Source organism: Rhopalosiphum padi, chromosome 1 (assembly GCF_020882245.1).
Source record: "Rhopalosiphum padi isolate XX-2018 chromosome 1, ASM2088224v1, whole genome shotgun sequence".
Lineage (NCBI taxonomy): Eukaryota > Metazoa > Arthropoda > Insecta > Hemiptera > Aphididae > Rhopalosiphum > Rhopalosiphum padi.
In genome coordinates this window covers 7,647,073-7,673,008 of record NC_083597.1, presented here as the reverse complement: position 1 = coordinate 7,673,008, position 25,936 = coordinate 7,647,073, and the positions used below count along the sequence as shown (strand labels likewise).

Below are 25,936 nucleotides of genomic sequence, written 5' to 3'. Positions count from 1 at the left end.
TAAGCATAAAGAATCGAAGAAAAATGTATCTAAAGCAATATATATTTGAGATATCTCATCAAAAAAATACAAAATTATTTTACTGAATAATTAATAGTGTACGAATGTATAAATTTACATTCTTATAACACATGGACACAAAGACTTTTATCCACAATACTGATTATAATCGTATTTTTTTTATGATTTATAATTTAGAGTCAATGTATAATATAATGATTAATTTATGTGTGGAAGCAAATTATTCATTTTGTTAATAATATAATTATAGAAAATTCATTAAATTACACAAATATACTTAATAACAATTAAGTGGCGTTAAATTAATTAAATAGTATAAAATTGCTTGCCTACTAAAGTTAAATAATAAAGGATCTAATTATTTTCTTATAAAATCACTTAATATTTTTTAAGTATTTCATTTTGGATTTGTAATTAAAACTATAACTACTATTCAATTAACTAATTTTCCAAGTACGTTTAATAAGAACGACTAATTATATATTATAGGGTTGGTATCACAATAAATGGTAACATTTTTGAGTTTTTATAGCGAAACTTTTATTACATAGCTATATGAATATACCTAAATATTGTGTGGTATATACATGTAAAATTAATAAATACAATTCCACTATAGTTGAAAGCATTTTTTTTTTATCTGAAGACTTTTGATTATTTTTCATTTGACTGGAAACATAATAATTAATCCACTTAGCATAAAATACACAAGGAAGTAATATTTTTGTAAAATTACAATGCCATTTAATGCCAAAATAGTATATTGGACACGCGATGTAAGAATATAATGCGTGTCGGTCAGTGAAATTCAAATTTTTTTGAGAGAATTATAGTAGGATGATAAAGAGAAACTTCTCTATTTTCACCATATGTTTGAATCATTTTCCTATTAACTTAGTGTACACTACGTACTTATACGTTAATGGTATTGACAAGTGACTAAGTATTTACAAATATTTACAAAATCGTTTTGACGGTTAATGCTGTGTTGTTGTTTTTTTTTCATTCGATAAATATGTTACAATAAACAATTATAACTTGACTGTACTGTATTAAATATTTTCGAAAAATACGTTTAAAATGATCCTCCCACTTATGTGAAGAGTTTTTATAAGTATTTTAACTACCATTAAATAAAGTACTAAGATATTTTTAATTTCATCAATAACTTGTAACTTTAATCCCCTTTCATTTTTGAAGATCTTATAGTTCTATATGTTTTTAAATAACGATTACAAAATTGTATAAAATAATAAATAAATGACAAATGTCTTCCGAAATGTGTCAGTAAAGAGCGACTCGTTTAAATCAAAATTAAATCATCATGTAATATGATAATATTGTTGTAGCGTAGTATATCACGAGGTTTGTAATTAATTTTTACGTTCTTGCAGAATGCATTTATAAAATATCCAAGCCAAATCCATGTTCGACATTACACGTACCTTTTAAATGCTTTTGGTAATTTATAGTTGTTTGAACAATAAACAGCGCACAGTAAGTTATTCGACGAGCCAATTTCAAATAATAATCATTTAATTCAAAATAGAATTTTACTCCTCTAATCGTTTTGCATATATATATATATATATAATATATATATGTGAACTCGGCGTGCAATTCCACATAATATAATAAGGGTCACGAGTAATCGTAAAAATCACTACCGCTGTACGCACTAAAATAAAGGACCCTTATTGCAGCCCTCAGCTCGAATAAAACCCGCACAAGAATATATAATATATATATGCATTTATATTGGTTCAGACCAAAACGCCATAAAAATATCCGTTGTAAATTCAGTCGTAATTTCAAGACTAAATGTGTTCGCTCAAACTCATTAAGTAGGTTTTAAATGGAAAAATAGATTTTCTTCTTAGTTGTGGTTATGAGTTTATCTGTTGTGGTTTGTAGAGAGGAGACCACTCCCACATCGGTACGAACGAAACACAAATTAATTCGATTTATTAGTGTTGCATCAAAACGACCGCATCTGTGTACGCAATATCTTAGTATATCGTATACTCTCCGTTGAGCGCATCGGTGAGTTGGATGTCGAGATATTTTCCGGACGTGCAGGACGTTTGAAAAATAAAAACTAAAACGGATTATCACGATCACAGACCCAATGACGTTGTAATAATTGTATGCGAGAAAGGTGTATTTCAGTAGTGGACGCGTACCACTGAAATTGATAACAATATACTATGCATACATAGTGATGACATGGCCGTGTTTAGAGTCCGGCGAGGGGATTACAGAATTACTGTCCATAATTTACAACACTCGTCCATCGTTATTAGTCGTCTATAATTATTAACAGACACTATTATCGTTATTATAATATCATTATGTCAAGATTAATTAATATATAATATATATATATATATATTAAATATAAGTTCAGTTTTGTTATTATAGTTAATGATCTGCATAAAGGAAGCGACTCGAATATTTAACAGTAAAACTACCTAAATCAATGTCGAGTGTTTGTATCAAACATTTTTTTAAAGGAGAGAGGATTACTTTATAAAGGAGTACTAATTAAAAAAAATAATCTAGAGCATCAAAATTCTATATAAATGTCTGATGATCAAACACATCGCACTACATCAGTTTAGTGTTCGTCGCCGAGTTACACGTCGTTTACAACTACCTATTATAATAATATGTTAGGTGTGCGACAATTTGATAGCGACTCTACCCATATATACATCAATAATAAAATATCAAATACAACGAATTTGACGGTAAAACCACATGTGCGCGAGTTACTATATTATAATATAAAACAAAGTTGTGTGTTACTGAAATGGACATGGTTTACGCTTTACCCGTATGAGTTAATTACACTTTTCCGCAGCGACACGTTGCTCACGGCGCATAGCCTTTTTTGTTACGTTGCGTATATAAACTTCGCATGTGCCTAAGCACTAAGTCCGTAGACAGTTTCAAAGTTATTATTACATATTATACATAATATAACTGTTATAAAGGTGGAATACACGCAAAAAGTAATTATAATATATTACACTAAATAACACAGCTTACACAACTAATCACTCGTCGTGGCTATAAACATGCGTTGGACATCTTGTTTATACTTTAATAGTGGCTTTTTTGGTTTTTAAAATAACCACCGATCTCTTATAATACATAGTAAAAAATTCGAGACAATTATTTAATTTATATCATCGATAATATAAAAATAAGATAAGTTTAGAAATGTTATATTATTTTGAAAGAGTTTAACAAAGTTTTTTTCCGATTTAAAGGGTTTTCCGAATTATATTAGAGTGAAAATTACACCCATAACTATGATAATATACTAATTAAATATTATAAGAAGAACTCTTCAAATTCAAATATAATTCATAAACTTATTTGAAAATTTAAAAACCACATGTACTACGTATGTCACATGTATTATACGTGTATTATTCAATGTCGACATTATATTATTTGTTTTATTTAAAAAAAAAAAATTCAAGTGACTATTAAGCTCTTTCAATTATTATAATTGAAGCGAAACATCAATGTAAAATACCCGGCTAAATTAATTAAACATTAAGTTGTATATGAATAATATTTCAAAATTATGTAGTTTCATTTGAATTTTAAGATTAACTTTTCGTATCCACGCTTTTAAGTTGGTAAAAAAATGTATAACAATATATCAAGTGTATCTAGAAAATTGTTTTTACGTGATTATTTTTTTTGTTTACCGTAATAATAAAATTTAGAAGACTTTTAGCACATATTCACGTATATTAATTTAACTGTTTTGTCCGTGTTACAAGAAAGTAAACCTAAGTAGTAAGTTTTGATTTGATGTATTATACGTTAATTGTTGCAATATTGATCATTAATTAAATGATGAAGATCGAATGGTATATATTATGATATTAAATATAATTATTATTGTAGTTTCAAGTTAGTTTTAATTCCATTTACAATAACATTTACGCTATATTATACTAATTATATTTTGTAGTTCTGACGCAGCATAATATCAACACAGATCACAAGTTTCAAATTATTATTACTTGTCGGATACCATTCCCATTTGTTTTATTATAATGTGAATCTATGTTTCTTCGTGTTATTAGTATACAATGCGCAGCGCTACGGCTGTGTCCGTGGACCATAGCTAATAGTAAACTAAATATTTGCACTTCATATTATACAGGTACACCGCACTGTATATTTTGTTATGGATTTTCCTAATTAAGACCAGAGCACGAAAGCCCAACATTTATACAATTATGGAAATTCCCTCTAAAATTTCCATCTATAGAGCTCCACGTGCAATTTTTATACTGCATAAAGATTCATTCTATGGCGAAAATATTTTCCTGGTTTCTTAGTTTATCGTGATTTTATTTATTTTCCAATACGTATTATTTTACATTATACTGTTATGTATTATTTATTGTTCCGGCTATACATATATTATAATATAGTCAATTGAAATTTTGCATATTAATTGCATTTACGTGTATAAATTATCATATGTTACGTTTAACATCATTGTCCATTTAACTACGCATATACATGTCAGTAGTTTAATAAAAAAAAAAAAATGAGCTCCGATAACTGAAAGTTACTAAAATATATTAAACAAATGCCGTGTTGTTGCAAGTTGTGTTTTTTTAAATAATTTAAATTCAAAAAAAAATGTGCACCTAGAGGGTTGAATTTATCTATTGTTCAATAGTCATTACATAAGTTTATGTGGAAATAAAGTTTTCGTGTAACTGAAGATTATCAATACAATGAATGGCACATTCTTGATAATAAGTGAGGTGTAATTTAATTTTAATGATCAATTAAACTATACTATTTATTTAATTATCTTATTTAAATATTATATAAGATAATTCAATTAATAAATATATATTTAAATGATACTAATTACTATTAAGTTTTGGAATCATTGATTGCGGCTCATCAAAGGACGAAAGTGAGACTCAGTCCCACCTAATTATTATAAAGAAAAAGGATGTTTATACTTTATACAATATAATCATTTCCGATAGACTTTAAGAATATTTTACTCGACGGAGATGTTCGTGAAACGATAGAACGGTCTTGATGAAAACCGAAGAATGCCGAGAGGCTAAATATATTTTCCTCGGGCGACCGTATAATTATAAAATGTATCATGATAGTGGGGGAAGTAGGAATTTTATTATGAAATGAGGCTGAATGATTTTTGTCTTCGAATAATGTCAACATTATTCATTATTCATTTTTCGAAGCAACGTAACTTCCACTAATATAAAATTATAAGAATGAGGAGGTTGTCATAATTTCGTGCAGTATAAGTTTATACTTACCCGTAATACTTTTATCACAAACTAAATACGTTGATTCTTATCAAACAAGTAACGATGAACATATCGAATTAATTTAAAAGTTAACTTGAAACTTATTTTTATATTTTAACAAAAAAAGCGAAATAAAAAAAATATTGTAAAATCATTAGAAATTATTGTTTGTTATTTTGATGAACATTTTTTCTCCAACACATTTTTAAAATATCTGCTTCGTCCCTCATCCGGTTCACGAGCCACTGATTATGACTGTGTAAGTTCTAGGTCGGTCATGTATGCAGCAGAATGTTGATACATACAAAATCGAATACGAGTATCATGCGCCCTTTGTAAACATTTCTAATAAAAAACTCATAAGTTGGAACCCACCAAACAACAAACATTAGCTATATGAGATTTAGACGCGTCTTGAAATCGTTCGGAAAAAAATTTTCTGTTCGCGTTTTCAACTATTCATCAATACAAAAAGTAAACTATAAAAGAAGCATTTATACTTTTCATTTGTGAAAAATCCGTGTAAAAGATAGGTTACATATAGCTGTAGTTCACTAGTTCACTACTATGCGAAATGTTTCTACTTTTATAGTCGACCGGAAGACGGAAATAAATACAAGTATATTTCCTAGACATTCTCATCTAAACCGAAGATTTCTGTTTAGTCAATATTACTTTTCTGTATCATCTATATTGTATTGTATACGTATAATATTATGTTTATCATTTTTATTTTTCTTGCGTTGCGTAAGTCCTTAACTGTATATTGTCAAACGTTTTAATATGTGTGTCAGTGCTTTTTGTACACTTGAAATATACGCACTTCAGTACATGTACGGTCTACTTTGTTATTTTATTTTCAAAATGCTTAGTAACTTTATTCGAACAAATTGCGCCATATTATTATTATTATTGATAACTATAATGTTATTTCGCCTACAACAATTCTTCGATATAGTACATACCTACCATATAAATTATTACATTTTTCTAATAGGTAACAATTAGTATCAGAGGTGGCATTTAATTTAAGATTCCGAAGAGAGAGAGCGCAATACATTTACTAATTCATAAATTCTATTTTCGTTTTTAATTATTTCGTTTATTCATTATTTTTATTATCTTATATATTTATAATTTTCGTAATAAAATACGTAGATAATAAAGTATAGTATACATGATGAAATATTTATTAAATATTTTATTTAATCGTAAAGATAATGTGCATATTGTACAATTTTGAAAGCTGAAAATTAATAAACTGAAATCATCGATATTGTAATTTTAAAATATCAGAAAAATGTTTACAACAACAGATGGTCTTATATTTCGTTTAACTTTGAAAAATGATCGATTTAATATTTGTTTACAGTTGTTTCTTTTAGAACAATGCATGTATTTCTAAAATAATAATAATAATAATACGACGATGATCACATCGATCATTTTGAAATATATTACCAAGTAGGTACGTTTGGAAAAAAAAACATATTCAAAATGTAGGTATAAGACAAAAGAAATGTATTTTATACTTTGTATTTCTAACGTTGTTAAAATTAAAACATTAAATTTAAATGTTTTTTAATCATATCAGTCTAAATATTTTCCTCAAAATAATAACAAGTAATAACAATAATAAGTAAGTTGTATACGAAATTATCGAAGCTGAACCGATATCGATAACTGATATTCGTACTATTGGAAAATCGGGCATTTTGGTTTTTTTTTATAACCAATAATAAAACCAGTATATAGTATCCATACACTACATAACAAAACTATAAAAAGATAGTGGCTGTAATGATAATTATGTTTTATATCCATTAAAAGTCATTCCGCAAATATAATTCAAAGTATCAATAGAAATTACTAGGGTTGTGATTTACATATTATATAGAAAATTATTTTATTCGTTACAAGCTAAACTAAAATATTTGGCATTTTCTTGTTGTTATTTAGGTATATGGTATTTATACCCTTTTCAATTTGAGACAATTTAATTAATAATTTAAGAATAAGTATGTGATAAAATTAGTAGACATACAATAACAATAATAAGTTATAGAACAGCTATGATTTCAAAACATTTTATTCAAATAACGTAAAATGAATTAATAATTACCTACTATTTACTTTGTATAGTTATTAGTTAATGTTAACGTTTTATTTTTTATCTAGCGACTTAACTAAAATAATGTTAAGTTTTGGATAAGAGAATTAATTTGAATGAATTAATTACTACATTAATGAAATGTAAGATGTGTTATTATGTTGATATGACAAATTATTTGTATCAATTTATTTAAAGTGGGTTCATGGATCCAAGAGCCCCGAGACAATAAAATATCGGATTAAATATGAAATATTTTATAAATCACGATATTGGATTTTTAAAACAAAAAAATGTTATCACAGAACTTAAGATTATTCAATATATCTAACTCTTTAAATGCTTTAATAATTGAATTCCAACAACGACAATGATATTTTAAAACTTTATAGTTGGATTTGTAATAATACAGATTCATTTATGTTTTCGCACATTTAAAGATTGCGAATAAAAAATATTTTTATCATTAACAACAAATTATTTTCGAAAACTTTACGTGCAGGAAAAAATCCCATAATAATATAGTATAATTAGTATTATACTGCTATTGCCGTGAATTTACGGTTTGGAATAAAAACTATTTTTAAAATTTCTAACGAAATGCACAATTCATACGTATACGCGCGGTAAGCTGTATTATAAAAAAGTTATTTATATATTTTATTTTTATTTACTGTAATAGTTGTTTATAAGTACTTGAAGTTTCACAATATTATAGTGGACTAAGGTAATTATATATATTTATATTGCTGTGCATAGGTAATTTTATTTAAAACGAAACATTTTCGTTCCATTCAACTTTCAGTAAAAATATAAATATGAAAATATAATTCCAGGTATATTGTATTATAAAATATACGATAATATATTATTTTACAACCGCAAAACATATAGTTTTTTTCGATTTTATAATTGCTATTGTAAAACAAATCATGTAGGTGTACCTAGGCTAATTATATTTATTTTGATTGCATTAGTCGTAGTAAATCGAATAATATAAATAATTACATTCTTTTAAAATTATAACAGGCTTATAAATATTTAAAGAGACGGTCGTTTGAAGTTTGAAATACTCAAGAAAAATAAAATGGTTATTTATCTTATAATGCTAAGACGGTTTTCAGAATGTGTAAGGTTCAGTGTTACTATGTTAAGTAGAAAAATTGTATAAACCCTGTTATTTAATATGTTCACTAACTGTTCGTTTTTGTCTTGAGTAAACTATCGTTATAATATATTTCATTCACCGTATTGAATTTCAACGATTGTATCTTATTTTTTTTCTTTCGTTTTTTTTTTATAATATTATTCAGGGCGATCCACCAAGCACGCAACTCACCCTCGTTGTTTTCTTTTAATAATACATTTATTAAAATTCTGGTTTATAGAATTTTTATTTATAATTAAGAACCATATTGATTTTATTATATAATTTATGCAGTGTCTGGTGGCAATTCAAACTTCTGTTTTCAATCAAGAAACACCATTTAAAATTGTTAAGGAGTTAGTTTTTTTGAAAAATGTTTATAAGTATAAATCGATATCAAACAAGTATAGTTCTGAATTATTAATCTTGAAGTACTTAGAATAATAGTCCACGAAGAATGGTTTAAAACTTTTATATTAAATTACCATTTTAAAGTACAGTACCTAATTACAATAATAATCACATAATATTAATTTACTGTAATTTACTGTAATTTTAAAATTCTCAAAAATTGGCGGAAAAAAAATGAAGTAAGTACTAGATTATGTAGTATGTATAATTATATAAATTAACTATTAAGTAATATTATCCTTAATAGATAATTAAAGTTTAAAACTTCAAAACTTTTCGTTCGAATAATTTCATTGAGACGTGTCAACGTTTTCAAAAATAATATGATTAACAATTAAGCATTTATTATTTACAGTATAAAGGGGTAATGCCAGTTTGGAAAAAGAAGTCTGTATGACTACAAGATAATCTAAATATTTTAAATAATGGTCGTTAAGTATACTTAGATAATATATACTTTTTTTTTAAGTCAACATTTGAATAAATTCCTCGGGATAAAAGAATGTGAGCATCCTGTATATCTCAACAAATATGACCCTATTGTAACTGTGTTTGCATATTATGTTATCATTGTTATCCTTTATACAAGCTGCGTCAATTTACGCACAAATCACCATTTTTCATCGGTTCAAATGTGCTCGCAATTGATGTTAATCTGAATCCACCATTAGTAATAATTGTGATGAATTCGACTGCTGACAATAAAAGTATACATTGTTAAATAGTGTTTAAATTGGTTTAGTTTTTAAAACGAAGTTAAAATTAGTTTAGTCATTCTGCTAAAGTTGTACGCGTTACAAACGTAATACTGCCATTTGTATGGAAAACTCGTGAAATAATATACACCCAGTAATTTTGTGTTTGGGGATTTTTTTACCTGTACTTATTTTACTACGTTTTGAGTATTTTTTATCGTAAACGTGAATATCGATGTTATCGAAGAAAGGCATAGGAATTCGCATACCTAGTAAAAATGTTGGCGACATTGTGGAAATAACGTATCTAAAGCACTGTCAACGGCGTTGCCATTATGTTTAATACGAAAATATGACAACGGATATATTTTAATACAAATCGACAATGTCTTGGATTGAAACTTGTCATACTTCAAATAGGAAAAGGACATGGTAGAAAGTATTCTCCCCTAGTACTCGTATACGTTATAACGTTAGTTATTGATTTTACAGCAAAACATTTGTATACCATAGTGGAAGTTGATTGTTGAACAAATTATTTTACTTTTTAACTAAAAATACATTCTTACAATTCCATATATAATCAATTTAATAATTAATAGAAGTAATTATTAGTATAATATGGGCTTTTAGTTAGACCATTGCAATGGTTTGGATTTTCTAATTAATATTTAATTTGATATATCAGTAATATAACTAAATGTATTCGTATACTTATATTTTGATGTCAATATCATATATATATATATAAATTAAACTATAAGTGATACTATTACCTTACTAATAAAAAAATAATAAATCATTAACACATTCAAGATGAACCCTAGTACTATATTGATATGTTTATAAATAAATAGAGTTTTTTTTTTATAAATCTCGTTTCAAATAATTTAAAAAAAGTACTGAATTATTATATTAATTTATTGCATTACAGTTATCTTGTTTTCTTCTTTATAGTTAATGCTTATTTATAATAATATGGTAAGTATGGTGATATGTGTATGTATTAAAAATAAGAATGGTTTTATGAAGTATTAGAGTTATAGTGATGGTGATAGGTTATTATTTGAAATCGTGTATGGAATGTATTAAATGATGGTAATGTTTCAAAAGGCACTTAATAAGTTCTAGATTTTTTAGACGAACGTACTATGAAAATGGACTAGATATTTGTAGGTCAAGCATCTATTTTAATTGACCAAATGGTCTCCCGAATGAAGAAAACATCTGGTTGAAGGATCCGGTGGATAGTGTTGTCATCATTAAATGATACTAACGTTTCTGTGTTTGACGCTTTGAAGTGGACGATAACAATATAAACTTGTGTGCTTGTATGTCTGTCAATCATTCAAGCATTGCGTATAGCGTTCTTTATATTAGTAAATTTAAATTTGACACACATATGAATATGATGTTTGCAATTTCCAGAACGTCAGAATATTATAAATTGTTCTCAAAATCAATGGGAAATATGTAATTGAAAATTAAGTAAATTTGAATGTTGGATAATAATTTAAATCATGTACAATGTTTATAAACATGTATAAACAATAAAACTTATAGACGTAAATAATTTGTCTCCGAAAATGAAAAAATAACACCGTTTAAAACGTATACCTTTTTTTCCATTCCATTGGACAAATTTTAAGCCTAGAATGATAATGATCGAATTTAATTTCCATTTTTAAATTTAGACTTGCAGTATATATTCTTTCAATAAATTTGATTTATATAATAGTGAACTTAAAAATGGAACTTTTATTTTATATTCTGTATATTATTATTCAGGCTTATTTTAAATACATTTTATAAAAACTGAAACCTAAATCGAATTCGATAATAATTTGAGTTGACACTTTTTGGATTAATGATTTTTTTTTTAAATTAAATAAAAAGATAATTTTTCTTCGTTTGGTTAGTAAGTTAGTTATATAATTAATGGCTAAAACTTAGTAATAGTTTAAATGACATCAACATAAATGACTAGAATTTTTCAATTTTTCGGATAACGTTTCCAATTTTCTTTCTTTAAAAATCTTGTTCGTACTTTTTAAAACATTAAAAAAAAAATAAATAAGTCCATCTGTTTCCAAATCATGTGATTACTAATGAAAAACATTTATTTTTGCTGTCCATCATCAGAATAAGTAGTTTTTATTTCGCATTATATACAATTTTCAATTTAAATCATTTTTTTCATTTTTCAGAATATTCTATAAAGTATTAAGCACATTTAAGTCATTTAACAGGGTCTTAATATTTTTTCTAATCAAACATTAATAGTCACAATTTTTTGCATGCGTATAAATCGAGTATTATAATAGTAGCAATGGGAAATGAAATAAAAAATGTTATTTTTAATGAATTGAAAATTTACGCAGAATTCTTAAAATTTTTCAGTCTTGCAAAACATTATTGTTTTTTATTTACCACATACATTTTTTAATTCAAAAATTGTTTAAAATATTTTGGATTTTTAGGGCATACAAGAATTTTTTTGGGTATCTTTTAGTTTATTTAGGGTATTGCATTCCCAGCTCGGTCAGCCCTATACTTACTTGCTTGCATTTGTGAACTATTTGAAAATTATAATATGTTGCTAAAAGTTTTTTTTTTTACAAATAACAATCGTACGGAAACAATGGCGTATTCATCGAAAAGGGATTCTTGATAACTCTCGCGGGTGCAACGCGGAAGCTCGTTAAAAAAAAAAAAAAAAAATTCCGCTTGCATGACAACGATTTCTCAAAAGGCACAAAAACACCCATCCTCGCATACCCGAGAACCACATTTGCGTCGTTATTGACCCAGTTGTCATACAATATCCAGCGGTCCAATCCACCGTGTATACGTATATAACAACAATGTGATACCAGTGTTGTATATGTGTGTAATATAATGGTATACAAAGGATGCCGTGCGCACGGCAATTCAGTGCGATTTCTGCAGGCTCTAATTAATGACATAAAATATCTCTTCTATAGATCATCCGACGCGCACCGATAACGCTTTGAGATCTGAAACCTTTCGCCCGGCTCGTTTAACTTCTCGGATAATGTATTATAATATTTAGGACGGGCGTGCGTATAATACTATGATATTATTATTAAGTGCACGCAGTTTATGGGAGAAGGTCACGTCCGCGTCTAATTGTTAAACGCCACCGGGTCGAATTTTAATAAAAATATATTACGCTTAGTTTAATAATAATATTTTTAGAGTCGAGTGCGACAACTCAAACCTCGATTACCTAAAATACGTCCTCCAATTGTTTTTTTATTATACCCATGAAATTCCCGTAACACTTGACGTAAATTATTAGTATTGTTAACTCGAAGATGAATAGCTAAGTCAAAGTTTGGTATTATATCTGAATATTTCAGTGTGAAGATGATATATGTTTAGAAAACGACGACGGCGGGAATAATTAGAAAATTGTGGCTGATGAGTTCAATACCGAAATACAATTAGCGTTTCAAACGTAGGTATAATGTGTTACTATCGGTAATAATATCGTAATGACGGAATATTATGATATAAAAGATATAAATGTATAAAAAAAAAATGTTTATGTTTATTTATTTATAAACATGTTATATTTTATATGTTTTTAATATACCTAAAAATAATGAAGTTTATGATTTTTAAATAAAAACAAAATATTATCACATCCAAATAATCTCATCATTATAAGCTATTAGGAAATTTGCCAAATCTACTGAATGAATGGATAATTCTATAATCGAATCAGTTACATAATATTATAAGATTTAATTTATAAATATCTGAAACGTTAATAACTAAATATTTTTTTCTAATAATAATTTTGTATCATAACGATGCAGTGTAATTTTTAATTTTGCTATGATTTTTTTTTTATAAAATACCTAATTTATTAAAATTCCCCAGAGTAATAATTTACATACACCTATTTAATACAACATTTAAAATTGTATTTATTTATATTATTCAAAATTTCGAGTTAGTGATATCAATTAATAAATACATAATATTATATTGGAGCAATTTTTTATCCCCTTTATCTTCGATTTTTTCGTCTCTACTGTTTAATAATTTCTATACTTAATGGTCGTATTAAAAATAAAAATAAACATTCTTTATTTTTTGCATTTCATTTAATATAAATATTGACAGTCGTATTTATTATATTATTCTTAAATAATATTATGATTAATGTACCGCGGATTTATAGTTGTAAATATTTATTAGTATAGTATGAAATAACAAATAAGAACAATGGTCTTTAAACCACTAGTTCGACGAAATGTGCAAGACAGTAGTTTAACTATAATATTTTAAGAGCAAAAAACTATACGAGAAGGAAAAATGTATTAGATTTTGTTAAAGGCGTTTATAGCGAAATTGTTGCCTCCTTCTATAAAGTCTGAAATGACACTAACGTATGTGTACCGCAGTGGCACGCGGAATTGTAACTTTCCATATTGTTATTATTATTATTATTATACAACTCCAACTATTACCAAGTCGACGACCCTTCGTCGCGTGCTTGAATATACACCACACAGCAGGCATTGTTATGCACACATTATATTCAAATCGTATCGATATTTCGTAATATGCGTATTGAGCGAACACGATTTCGTTGCTCGCATGTCTCGCGGTGGTTAAATCATTACATTTGATATTGTTGTTATATTTCACAGCCATCATTTTCTTCAGATAATGCATTATTTATTTTTATCAAAAGTCAATTGTCCCTTCCCACCTTCCCTCTTCCGCACACAATTCTCGGGCACAACCGGCGGATGGATTCCCTTTGATGTCGGCGGGCAAGGGGAAAGGTATAGAATATAGGACTGCATTGGAGTATTCATATATTATCAACAATTGATACGTTTTGGTTATTTGTAAAAATAATTTATTATGCGGCCTCCCACCACTCGGAGAAAATGTCTGATTTCGCTACCATACCGTTAAAAGTAAAAATGGCATTTAATATTATACAATATTGTATAGGTACTTATGATTGTAATTTGTGATTAATTATTACACCATTCGAAGTTCAATACACGAATAAAACGTTGACAAAATACATTTTGTGCAAAATAATATTGACAGTCGGAATATTTTTGCTTTTAATTTTATTGTCAATACCGAAAAAAAAAGTCCACGCAAATATAAATAATGATAATTGTCATCGTCGAACGCACTGTAAGCATGTCTGATGCACAGCGCCGACATTTACAGGGTATCGATCATACGGCCGAGATGTACTCGCGAATACGGGACTAGCCCACGACCACATTGCCGTAAATCAATGTCAGTCTTCGGCCAAACTAAGGCAATACAATACACGTGTACATAGTGTATAGTCGTGTTCCGTCGACGTATGGAAACCGAACATGTTAACAAAACGGAGTATAAAGCGTAACGCCTAAAATTGTATAATACTAGTGTTGTGTTTTTATATCGTGTTGATCGTGTGATAAACGTGAACGATTTAATGCGATTTGAGAGTATAGATGAATTATATTTAAGCATTTTAAAACGGATCTTGTGTTATCTGCAGACCCGGGGATCAAGACATAAGCAGTGTAGGCGCAGACTACACAACGACGGATTTAGAGGCACCACGTCATGCTGTCCTGATATTATTTTTATTAAAATATCTGAAATCTGAAATAGTAAATTAAAGCCGGTATCGGGTGGTATTACACTATTACTTGTAGATAAGTGTATTTTTTTTTTTATAATTTTGAATCTCAGTTTTTATCTTTAACATAATATGTGTCTTATATTGCTTGTCCCGATTTTGGACCTGGAGTTTTCGGTGTTGGATTTACTGTTCAATGAGCCAGTACAAGCCAGCGCTCAGGAAAATAAAACGTCTGAAGCGGTGGACTCGTAGCCGAATGTGCTTGAAACACAGGTTAATCGCCAATCGGCAGGAAGTGACGACCACCGTTTTAGCGGAGCCGTGAACCCAGCTAATCTACCGTCCGAAAATGAAACAAGTGAAGCGATGGACTCGGTGCCAGAGCCGACAGCATACTTTGATCGGGCTGACGAGGTAGAAAGTAGATAGATATTTTCCAGGAGAAACGGCCTAAAACGAAACATGAAACGCCCTATACACCAATTGTGTTCTAAATGTTATGTTATATTATTATGTTTATATTAAAATGAAAATTATTATTGTTGTAATGAAATTGTTTCTGTGAATAAAATTTACATCAAGATAGTTAGGAGTAACTACCAGAATATATTGAAGATATTGATAAAAGGTTATCAGAATACCAACGGTTAACTGTCATTAAATGGAATGTTCGGAGATCATTATCAATTAATGGTGAAAATATTGTGGCATCGTAAGTGTTATTTATAAATTGTATACATTCTAGTTCTAATATCAGTAATAATAGATTATCGGCAGTAGCATACTTAAATGGGAACATTTTATTAAAAACAAAGCCGTGGCAACATAATATATTATTGTCTTTGTTAGGTATGATAATTAATACGTATTATACGTATACAATCGAAGGCTGTAGGTGAATAATACGGGGTGCCCCCTATTCGGCCAAAATGTACCCTTCCCTTTTCGGCCAGCACAGTTTTAACAACTTATGAGTTATGATTGTATCCAAAATGGTGGTTTAAAAAAAAAAAAAATAATATATTATTAAATGTCAATATGTTTATAAAAGCATTGATTAAAAAAAGAATGGTAAAATAATACCATACGAGGTGTTTCGGCGAATGGGCACATGCTTGAGACGAACATTATCGGTCGGTGGATTGATTCAGTGTAAAGTACGAAGTAAGTAGACGTACGACGTGGGTATAAGTAGTTTATTGGAAAATATGGCATTTAAGCAATAATTAATAACAAGTACGTAATCATATAGTATATTATGTACCTATATATAGAATTTCTAAAAACGAAAAATAAAGTCAATGGTTTTTGGCAAAACAACCTGTTTTTTAAGTACCTAGATAACGACAAGAAAAATACCACTGCGGGTAAAGATCCTGATGTTTACATACCGCGGTTCACGTTTTGTGCTTGTTGATCCAAAGAACAGCTATAGGTACACACCGATATACCGCGTTGTTATAGAATATAGATACACTCACCCGGATAGTCGTAAAAATAAAAACATCTAGTCAGGACTTTACAGCCGACATCGTAAACTCAGATCCTGTCCATTTACTAACACACACACACACACACACACACAAACGTCCAAGTAATAAAGCCGTAAGTATACGGTGTACGCCTATATTATACCCGCGAAAGCTTATTACTCGTAGGTATAACGGTACACCGAAAATATCGTCACTGCGTATTATATTTTACGCGGCCTAAATACACGGCGATATAATAACATAGCGGTTTAAATGATAATGTTGTCAACGAGATGGATTTAATATCATAAGCCCATTGTCTTCCGCCCTCGCCGCGAAATCCTCAAAATCGTTACGGTTTGAAATCGGCCGGTGTGCGCGCGCGGTTTTATCGCACGTATATACTATACGTTATTATATACGGCGAACAACTCGGAAGTAAATTTCCGTCGGGAAATCTCGCATCCTTTTTTTTTTGTTTTGGTTTTCTTGTTTTTCTATCTCGACGTCTCGTCGGTCGCCGTTATCGCGCCGTCGTCGACAATATCCCGCATTGAAAACATCGCGACGCGCTTAACGGATTAAGGGGACCCCCCCATAAAAACGAACAACACTAAATGCCGCGTGTAAGTTGTCGGTTGATTAAATTCGGCTACGGCGCGCAAACGCCGGTCGCCCTATATCGGAAATGCAGCTATATACGCGTATAGTATTATTTCTGTACCTACACCCGGACAGACATATTAAAAGCGAACGGTGTAATATTATATCGGACCGGTGAAATACCACACCGCGATTTGATTAGTCTTGTAAACGCGTTTAACACCGGTTATTTGCAGACGTTTTAACGGTAACAAACGGCGAAGTTAACAGCGGGTTAAGAAACACAATTACTTTATATTACACACAAATTGATACAGAATAATAATATATATATATATATTACAAACTGCGTTTCGTCTAATAAATAACTCGTAGGTGAATTATAAAAACATCCTCTGGTTTATTAATTTCAGACTCGCCAGCTGCGAAATAGTTGAAAAATATTGAGATTTAAGAAAAACCTACGTGTACTACGAATAAAAATATTGTATAAAGGTAACGGTAAATGTATCCTCATCACGGCATCTCGAGAATAATTGATTTTTAAAAAAACGGGCCCCGTCTCGGCATTTCTTTCAATATGCGTAAAAATGATCATATTATTATGTTTGCACCGACCCGGTTAGCGTGTAGGCGTGTATACAATTCCTGATATGTCACCCTTCGCGTGTACACCCACTACGCATTTTTTGTGAATAATTTGTTTCTTGTTTAACGACGTCGTGAACGAACGGTATGAAGATGGATGTTACCGTTGTAGGTGCACTTATAATAATGTTATAAATTTATAATATCGTTATAACGCAATATTTAAACAGTGAACCAAAAAGTCTACTATAAAAACCAACGATGAAAAATAAATATCGTGTGTTTTTAGTCCAAAAAGACAATCTGCGTTTAAATTTTTATTTTAAATTACAGTTCATTACAGTTATTATACGTATGATTTTATGTAGGGATAAAGTATAAATTAGTTGAATTAATATAAAGACAGTATAAGTAAGCAAATATAGAGAAAATATAAAGAGATACACTGCCGGACTGCTGTTTTTTGAAAATATCAGTCTCGAGTAACGATTCCGAGCTTCATTCAGCTCAAAATAAATATTTGGCATAAGAAAAGCTATTTTTCCAACTTTTAAGCTTTTTTGTGATAATTGTAAAAAACAAATAAACTAAGGGAGCGTAGGTAGATACAATGTTTTTTAGTTACATAAATTAAATTTTTAAGCAAATATAATTTTATATGCTTATACTCGAATCGCGATATTATGAATAACGATGGTTTAATGATAATAAAGACAATTTAAAAGATTTAAAAGACTTAAAAGTCTTAACGTAATAAAAATAAAATGATTTAATTATACAGCTTATCATCTTTCATTTTTATACGTTTTTTTTTTTTTTATTAATTAATTTCTGAAATATAATTTAATTGATCCAATTTAGGTTTTATAAATTAAATTCACGACCCATTTTAAATAAATCTTCATATCTTGTGTCGTACACTCCGATTGCTCGAAATTCACAATAAATGAACACACGAACAATTTAATGATACTATTTATTCAACGCGCGGTGTTCAGTGGCAATCGATTGATCACCACCACTGACCTCTGTCTTGGAGTTTCCATCCTCCTTATATATTAATTGTATGATGTTTTTGTATGTCTTAACCTAGTTATCTTATTGACTAAGCATAAATTATATTATTGTTGTCTTACCCTAGTTACAGAATATACGTTTATTATATTGTTAAAATAATTATTATTTTAACCTTCTTATGTGTTTTGTTTAACTTATTTGAAATAGTCGCGCAATTTTACCTATCTGGTCTTATATCCCATGATTATTTACTTAATCTAAAATTAATTAAATACTAACATTTCTTATTTAAATATATATTTACTTTAAAGCCTAATACAACACTTGTTATCGTGAACAATTCTGTTAAAAAAGTAGATTTCGGCGGTTTAAAAATAAATTACAAAATGTCGTATGGTATGAAATTATTATTGTACAGTAATGTTATACACTACAACATATTATTACATAAAATATAATATATTAAAATCCATATTAGCCTCTGATTTGCGTTTGTCTACTATTATTAGCATTACTCTCGTATCCGATCATCGACGTATCTTCCTTAAGATTAATTTGCCCGATAATGGAATATTTTACTATGTACACAACAGTTAGGTACAGTGTCAAATCGAAGGCGGTCAGAGTGTTGTTTTGTTTGATATCAAAACGTAAAGTACAACGCAATGTTTGTAAATCAACTATAAGTAGGTATGTTAAAAATATAGGCAGGAACTATCGCAAAATATTGTATCCCAATGGCGCTCACTCCAAGTTCGATTTGTAATTCGAGAATAATTAACTGTGACTACGTGATGTAATCTCAATATCAGTGGATACGTTTGTACGCATGTTTTTTGATGTCTGGTTCATAACCGAGAATGATATTGTACACGTTGTACTTACATAATCAATGTTGGAAACTTTAACTAGCAGCGCGTTCGTTAATTATAATTACATTAATAGTTTGTTTACATACCCTTTTACCGTTCTAAAATAATTGAGATGTATATTATATTATTACTATTATTTTGTTTTGTGTATAATGATAATAATAATAATAATAATAATAATAATAAAAGCTACGGTAAAACGGTCGACTTGGAAAAAATGTCTTTTTATTTATTTTTTTATTAAAGATAAAAAATATGAATTACGAGAAAAGCATAAATAATAACATAATAAAATTGCACTGTAACTTGAACAATAATTGCGAGAAGTGCACAAGAGGAATAAAATTAAGCAGATATCGCTGAACCACGTCGCCGTTTTTTCTTTCTCGGAATTTATTGTCATGTTTTAACGCGTGGATAACACCAAAGTTATTATCAACGGAACAATTTATCCTGTTATGTTTATGGAACGGGTAAACTTATACTGTCACGTAGTTCAGCGGGACGGGATCGTCCGTTCGACATTTGTACATACAAATGTCCCGCGACTTCAAAAAGCGGGCTGGCCATGTGTTCGGATTGGTTTAGGTATACCTTACCGGTCGGGTACAGTATAATACGATGCTGTATTTCTTGGTCATTATTATGAGTAGCCCCCGAGGTAATTCAAAATGTTTCGATTGTGCTGTCCTCGAATCATTATAGTATTAAATTAGCCTCGATGGCCAGTGTAAAATACTACGTTTTATACGATAACGATTTCACTATTTCACTATCTATACATTATGCGTATTTACACACGAGTATAATATTATTATGATATTCGTATTTGCTTTATTATTAATATAACGAAGCGAATAACGTGATTTTATTGTCGTACATGTTGTTCGAATTTCAGGTACCTACAGCTACAACTGGTCATGTTTGAAACGCTTACATTTTTGTAGTATTGTGTGTGTGTGGGGGGGGGGGGAGGAAAGAAATAAAATAAAATATTATGGAAGCCGAGAAGAACGCACGGTGAATGGAATTTTGGAATTTAAAAAAAAAAAACTTCGAAATGTTCATTTCCGGATGAATAGCTGTAGGTATAAAGTCTGCAAGTGTCTCTGGCACATGACGTAATAATATTTACGGGGTCACCGACTCGGGAGTGAAAAGGCCAAAATGAAATTTTTCATCCGTCAATTCTTATTCGCAAAATATTGCAATGCACAAATCATCACAGTACAACGCAGCGATACATGTTGAGTTGGATTTCTATAACGCCGTATGTCACCTGCCGAGAATCCCATACATGATTTTACGGTTGGCGAGTATTGGCGAGTAATAATTCGCCGTTGACCTGTGCGCGGTATAAGTCTACCCGTACAAGACTTAATTTTCCGGGATTCTATAGTCTGCGTAATATATAAGTTGATATTCTTACACCACAAACCCCGTTAAACGGAAGATAAAATTGGACCGTTGTCGTCGTATTGTCACGTTTTGAATTTTTTTTTCTCGTCGCTTCGGTCAAACTATGGTTTTGTGTGCTGGAGACAACGGTGGTCATTATTATATATTTATATTCGAATAAACGGTATACGCCGTGTCACTGTCAGTTATACAGTTAATTTGCGTCTCACCGGTGTAGCAGACACGTGTATCATAATAAATACATAATGTTGTAGTTTCATGGGCTGTTGTGCAGATATTAAACTGTATAATAACATTATAATTATTGTTACCACATGAATTCATGTTGTTGCCTGATATTATGCAAATGCAAACGGTGCAGTAATTGATCAAAACTTTGTCATTGAAATGTTTTCAACTTCCCCGGGCCCCTCTTGAAAAAGTATTAATTAGGTAAACGAAATTGAGCAGCGACTGACAAGAAACGTGTGGTTACATAACTATATTATATTATGTAGTACCAATGTTTCTAGTGATGAACGGATTTTAACGAACCAAGTGAACTAATTTATAATTTACAAATATGTGTACAACTCTAATACGATATTTATTCACTATTAGAATTAGGTGCAGCACGATGAATCACTAAAATTCAATTAAAACGAAATAAATAATACTACGCTATTCTGGGGGTAATCAATCTCATTGTTTCGACATTATATTATGGTATTTATCTAAAACAGAGAATAAATCAAGGTTATTATATATCTATAGGTTTGATTAGGAGGGACACAGATTAATTTTTTTTATTGAAAAACACTCATTAATAAAAAAATTAAATATAACTAATTAAATTAAATTTTTTTAAAGCAATAATTACGTTTTAATGTTCTAAATAAGAATATTTTTTTGGAATATTTCGATTTATACAAATCTAATTTTTAATGAGTACTTGATTTACAATATTTTTATGAGTATTAAGAGTTTAATAGATCAGAGTGGAGTGGCTTAGTATTGGTCTACTGCAAACGCTTGGGTCGTCAAAACTACTTACTTATAATTAATAACTACTGGCTAAAAATTTTGTTTTTATGCAGTAAAATACTTTGAAAATATTCTGATTTTGAATACTAAATTCAAAATGCATTTTGTTATTCAATAAAGTTAAATACTTGAAACAATATAACAATTAATATATTTATATATTTTAAATGTTGTTTTGCAATAACTTAAAACAACACGAGAAAATAATTTCAAAAACGTTTATTTTCTTTTTAAGATAACGGTTCAAAAAAATCACACAGTTTATTTTAATATATAAAACATATTTTTTCCTTTTTTTTAAAAATATAATTGTATTTAAATTAAATTTATAAAAGAAAAAATATGATATTTTCAAATATTATATTAAAAATGTTTTTGTCTGTGATTGAAGAGTGTGAAGTATGTTAGTACGAAATGCGTATTATTAATAATGTATTTTCCTTTTTGAACTTTTCTCTTTTTAATATATTATAATATATTACTTTAAAAATATGCTGCTAACTTGAACTGAAATTCGTATAAATTCAGACAATGCATCGAATAAATTGTATTTATTAATTTCCGTCTACGGTGCCGAATCATTTAACAATATTTTGCTGGTGGGTGAAGAGCGAGGACGGTATAGCAACATATTAAATAAAATGCTCTGGTTCGTAATGGTCAGAAAATGATTTTGTCCAGCGTTGTGTTGTATGAATGCCTGCTATCGAATGTATCGATTTTTTTCCATTTAATAATAAAAGATATAATAATGTGTTGTTATACTGTTATTGTATATTGAATAGTCAGCGACAGTCGTTGCAGCGGTGGTCCCGGCAAAAACTCAGAGGAATACTCCATAATATCATTATTATTTTATATTATACGCTTTCGAGCCGATAAAAAAAAAAAAAAATCATATTTTTTTGACAAAACCGCACGATACAATTTTTATATTTTCCGTCCTCGATAGAGAAAAAAAAACAAATCATTGCGGTATCTAACGCAAATATAAATATTAAATAATACTATACAAAAATCTATTATAATCCGTGCATCGCTAAAAGTTGACGAAATGTGTTATTTTATTTTGATTGTAAAATATAAATCAAACCGTAAAAAAATAAAACACATGACGTTTATCGAACACTGAGTATGAATGCAATTTTAACAAACACTACATCATATTTTAATAATGCCTATTATATTGTTCACTAAAACGAACTTTGCGGAATGTATTACAATTGCACGTGCAAAGCGATCGTGTTAAAAAAAATATATTTATATAATGCTAATAAATTGATGAACTAAATACTTTTATGTACAACTGGTTCTATCGTTTTAAATGTTTCATCAGTCACTATAAACAGAGATGACTTCAAAAAAAAAAAGTCATTAACTGTTCGATTTTGGCGTGAGTCCCAAAATGAACCATGTACGTCTTCTGCTAATGCTTCAATAGCAGAAGGTGATATTAGTGAACTGAACAAACAAGGCAATGCTATTAACTGTTTAGCGTGATGGTTTTATCTTTTATTCGAAAACTCGGTAATGTTTTGAACATTTAGGTTCGATTTATTATTCTCAAACTGTGTTTGATCGCGCACCACAGCGGCTGTAATAAACAAAAATCAAATGCTTGATCAATTATTTCACAGATATTTGTTTATAAATGTTCTTGATTTAAACAGTTAAACTAATGATCAATACAAATTATTATATACTTAATGGATAATACACAGTTTGAATAAAACCAACGAAGTTGTGATTTAAAATTTATTTTTGTTAATATCCTTCGTCGTCGTCTACTAGTTGTTAAGCATCGACTTTTGTGAAATAATTTACTCATATTTACACTTTGTACATGTGTCACACTTCCATTCGCATACATATACTACCAAGTACCAACTGATCAGATCAAAGTATTATTAAAACCTATTGTAAATCTTAAGTAAAAAATTTTAAAAAAAAATCATTAATGCAGAAAAAAAAGGTGAAGTTGCTCTGCTGTATTGTAGTAAATTCTGATTGTACTTTGTCATTGAGTAGATCACTGTTGTAATGGATGTGTTAAATTTCAATTTAATGATAAATGGTTGCATACGAAAAACAGTACTGAGAAAAAACGTGTTTCAGACTCCATTTCAAAGAATATTATGTTATTTGTTTTTCAATCACTAATATAAGATATTAGAATTTTTTTTTTTCTAAAAACACCGCATATGCAAGTATAAAACAAAATTGATATTTTTCTATTATTTTATAATCACTTTTAAATTATAGCTCATAATTATTAAATATCAACATAGTGGAATGTATAAACATTCTACGAATAATATTAATTGAATTACAAGTAAATAAAGTTGTTGAATATTAGTTATAATACAAATGTTTAAATTTTATCAAAATTTGAACTTGAACACTCATAAAAAAATAATCTGATCTTATGAAAAACTTTATTTTTTTGTTATTAAGTAATGAAAAATTTTATAAATAATATTATATCAAATAATTTATAAAAAAAAATATATCAACAATTTCATAATATGAGTATACTATAAATATATCAATATAGCTGAAATATTTTTCTCGGGTACAAATTATTATATAATTCATATTTTATGAAAATATAAAGTATCTAAAAATATTCATTTTTTAATTACAACAAAAATAAACATATCATTACATAAAATGTTATCAAAAATGTATAATACTGTAAATACAAAAATAAATAATAAATTATACATATTATTATTATAAATTTATTAATATAATAAAATTTTTTTTATTTTAATTTTTTGGTTTATCCTGATTAACTTTTAAAAATACAATTACTTTTTTTAAGATATTCATTACTCCTATGTACGTAAAAATCTAATTTGGTATCAAATGGTATCAAAATCCAGAATACAAACTCAAAGTTTCAAAACTAATAAATTCATCGTTCCTCTTAGAGTCCAAAATTATTGAATCATACAAGCTCTTGCTCAGCTTTTATTCCAATTTTAGTAAAAATAATTGGGTGAATACGATTTTATGTGGAATAAACTAGGATTTGAGGATTTCATACAAATATTTTAAAACAATGATAAAAATACATATTATATATTATACCAACTTGAATTTTATTTTTTGTTTTTATTAAAAAAATATATATTTTTTAGTAAATTCAATAATGTTGTATGTATCGTATAGCACTGATATAGCATTTTTTTTTCCAATTTATGGATAGGTAGGTACGTAAACCATTAAAACCGAAAAATGAGATACACACACAACACATAAACCAATAAAAGTATCTAATATAAACAATCACACATATCATTGTAAGACAAATATATCCCTCATTCTAGCTACTGAAAATTGAAAAACACAATGATATAATATAAGAGAGTATAGAAAGGATTTTCTGAGTTTTTCATGCACATTTTTAGAATTATTATATTTTGTTAGCGAATAGAATAAAAATATTATCTTAACAACCTTATCACAATAAATAAATATAATACGTTTTACGAATACGAGATTTTTTAGAAATCTACTACAAAACCTTAATGAATCACCTAATTCATAATAATCTTTAAATGTGTGTGTGTGTGTGTGTGTGTGTG

General features: G+C 28.5%; 1 protein-coding gene across 1 annotated transcript in view; it reads right to left on the bottom strand.

Annotated features, from left to right (window-relative positions):
• The window catches only part of LOC132931635 (protein qui-1), a 196,304-nt gene that overhangs the window by 116,566 nt on the left and 53,802 nt on the right, over positions 1-25,936 (bottom strand). The window lies entirely within an intron of this gene.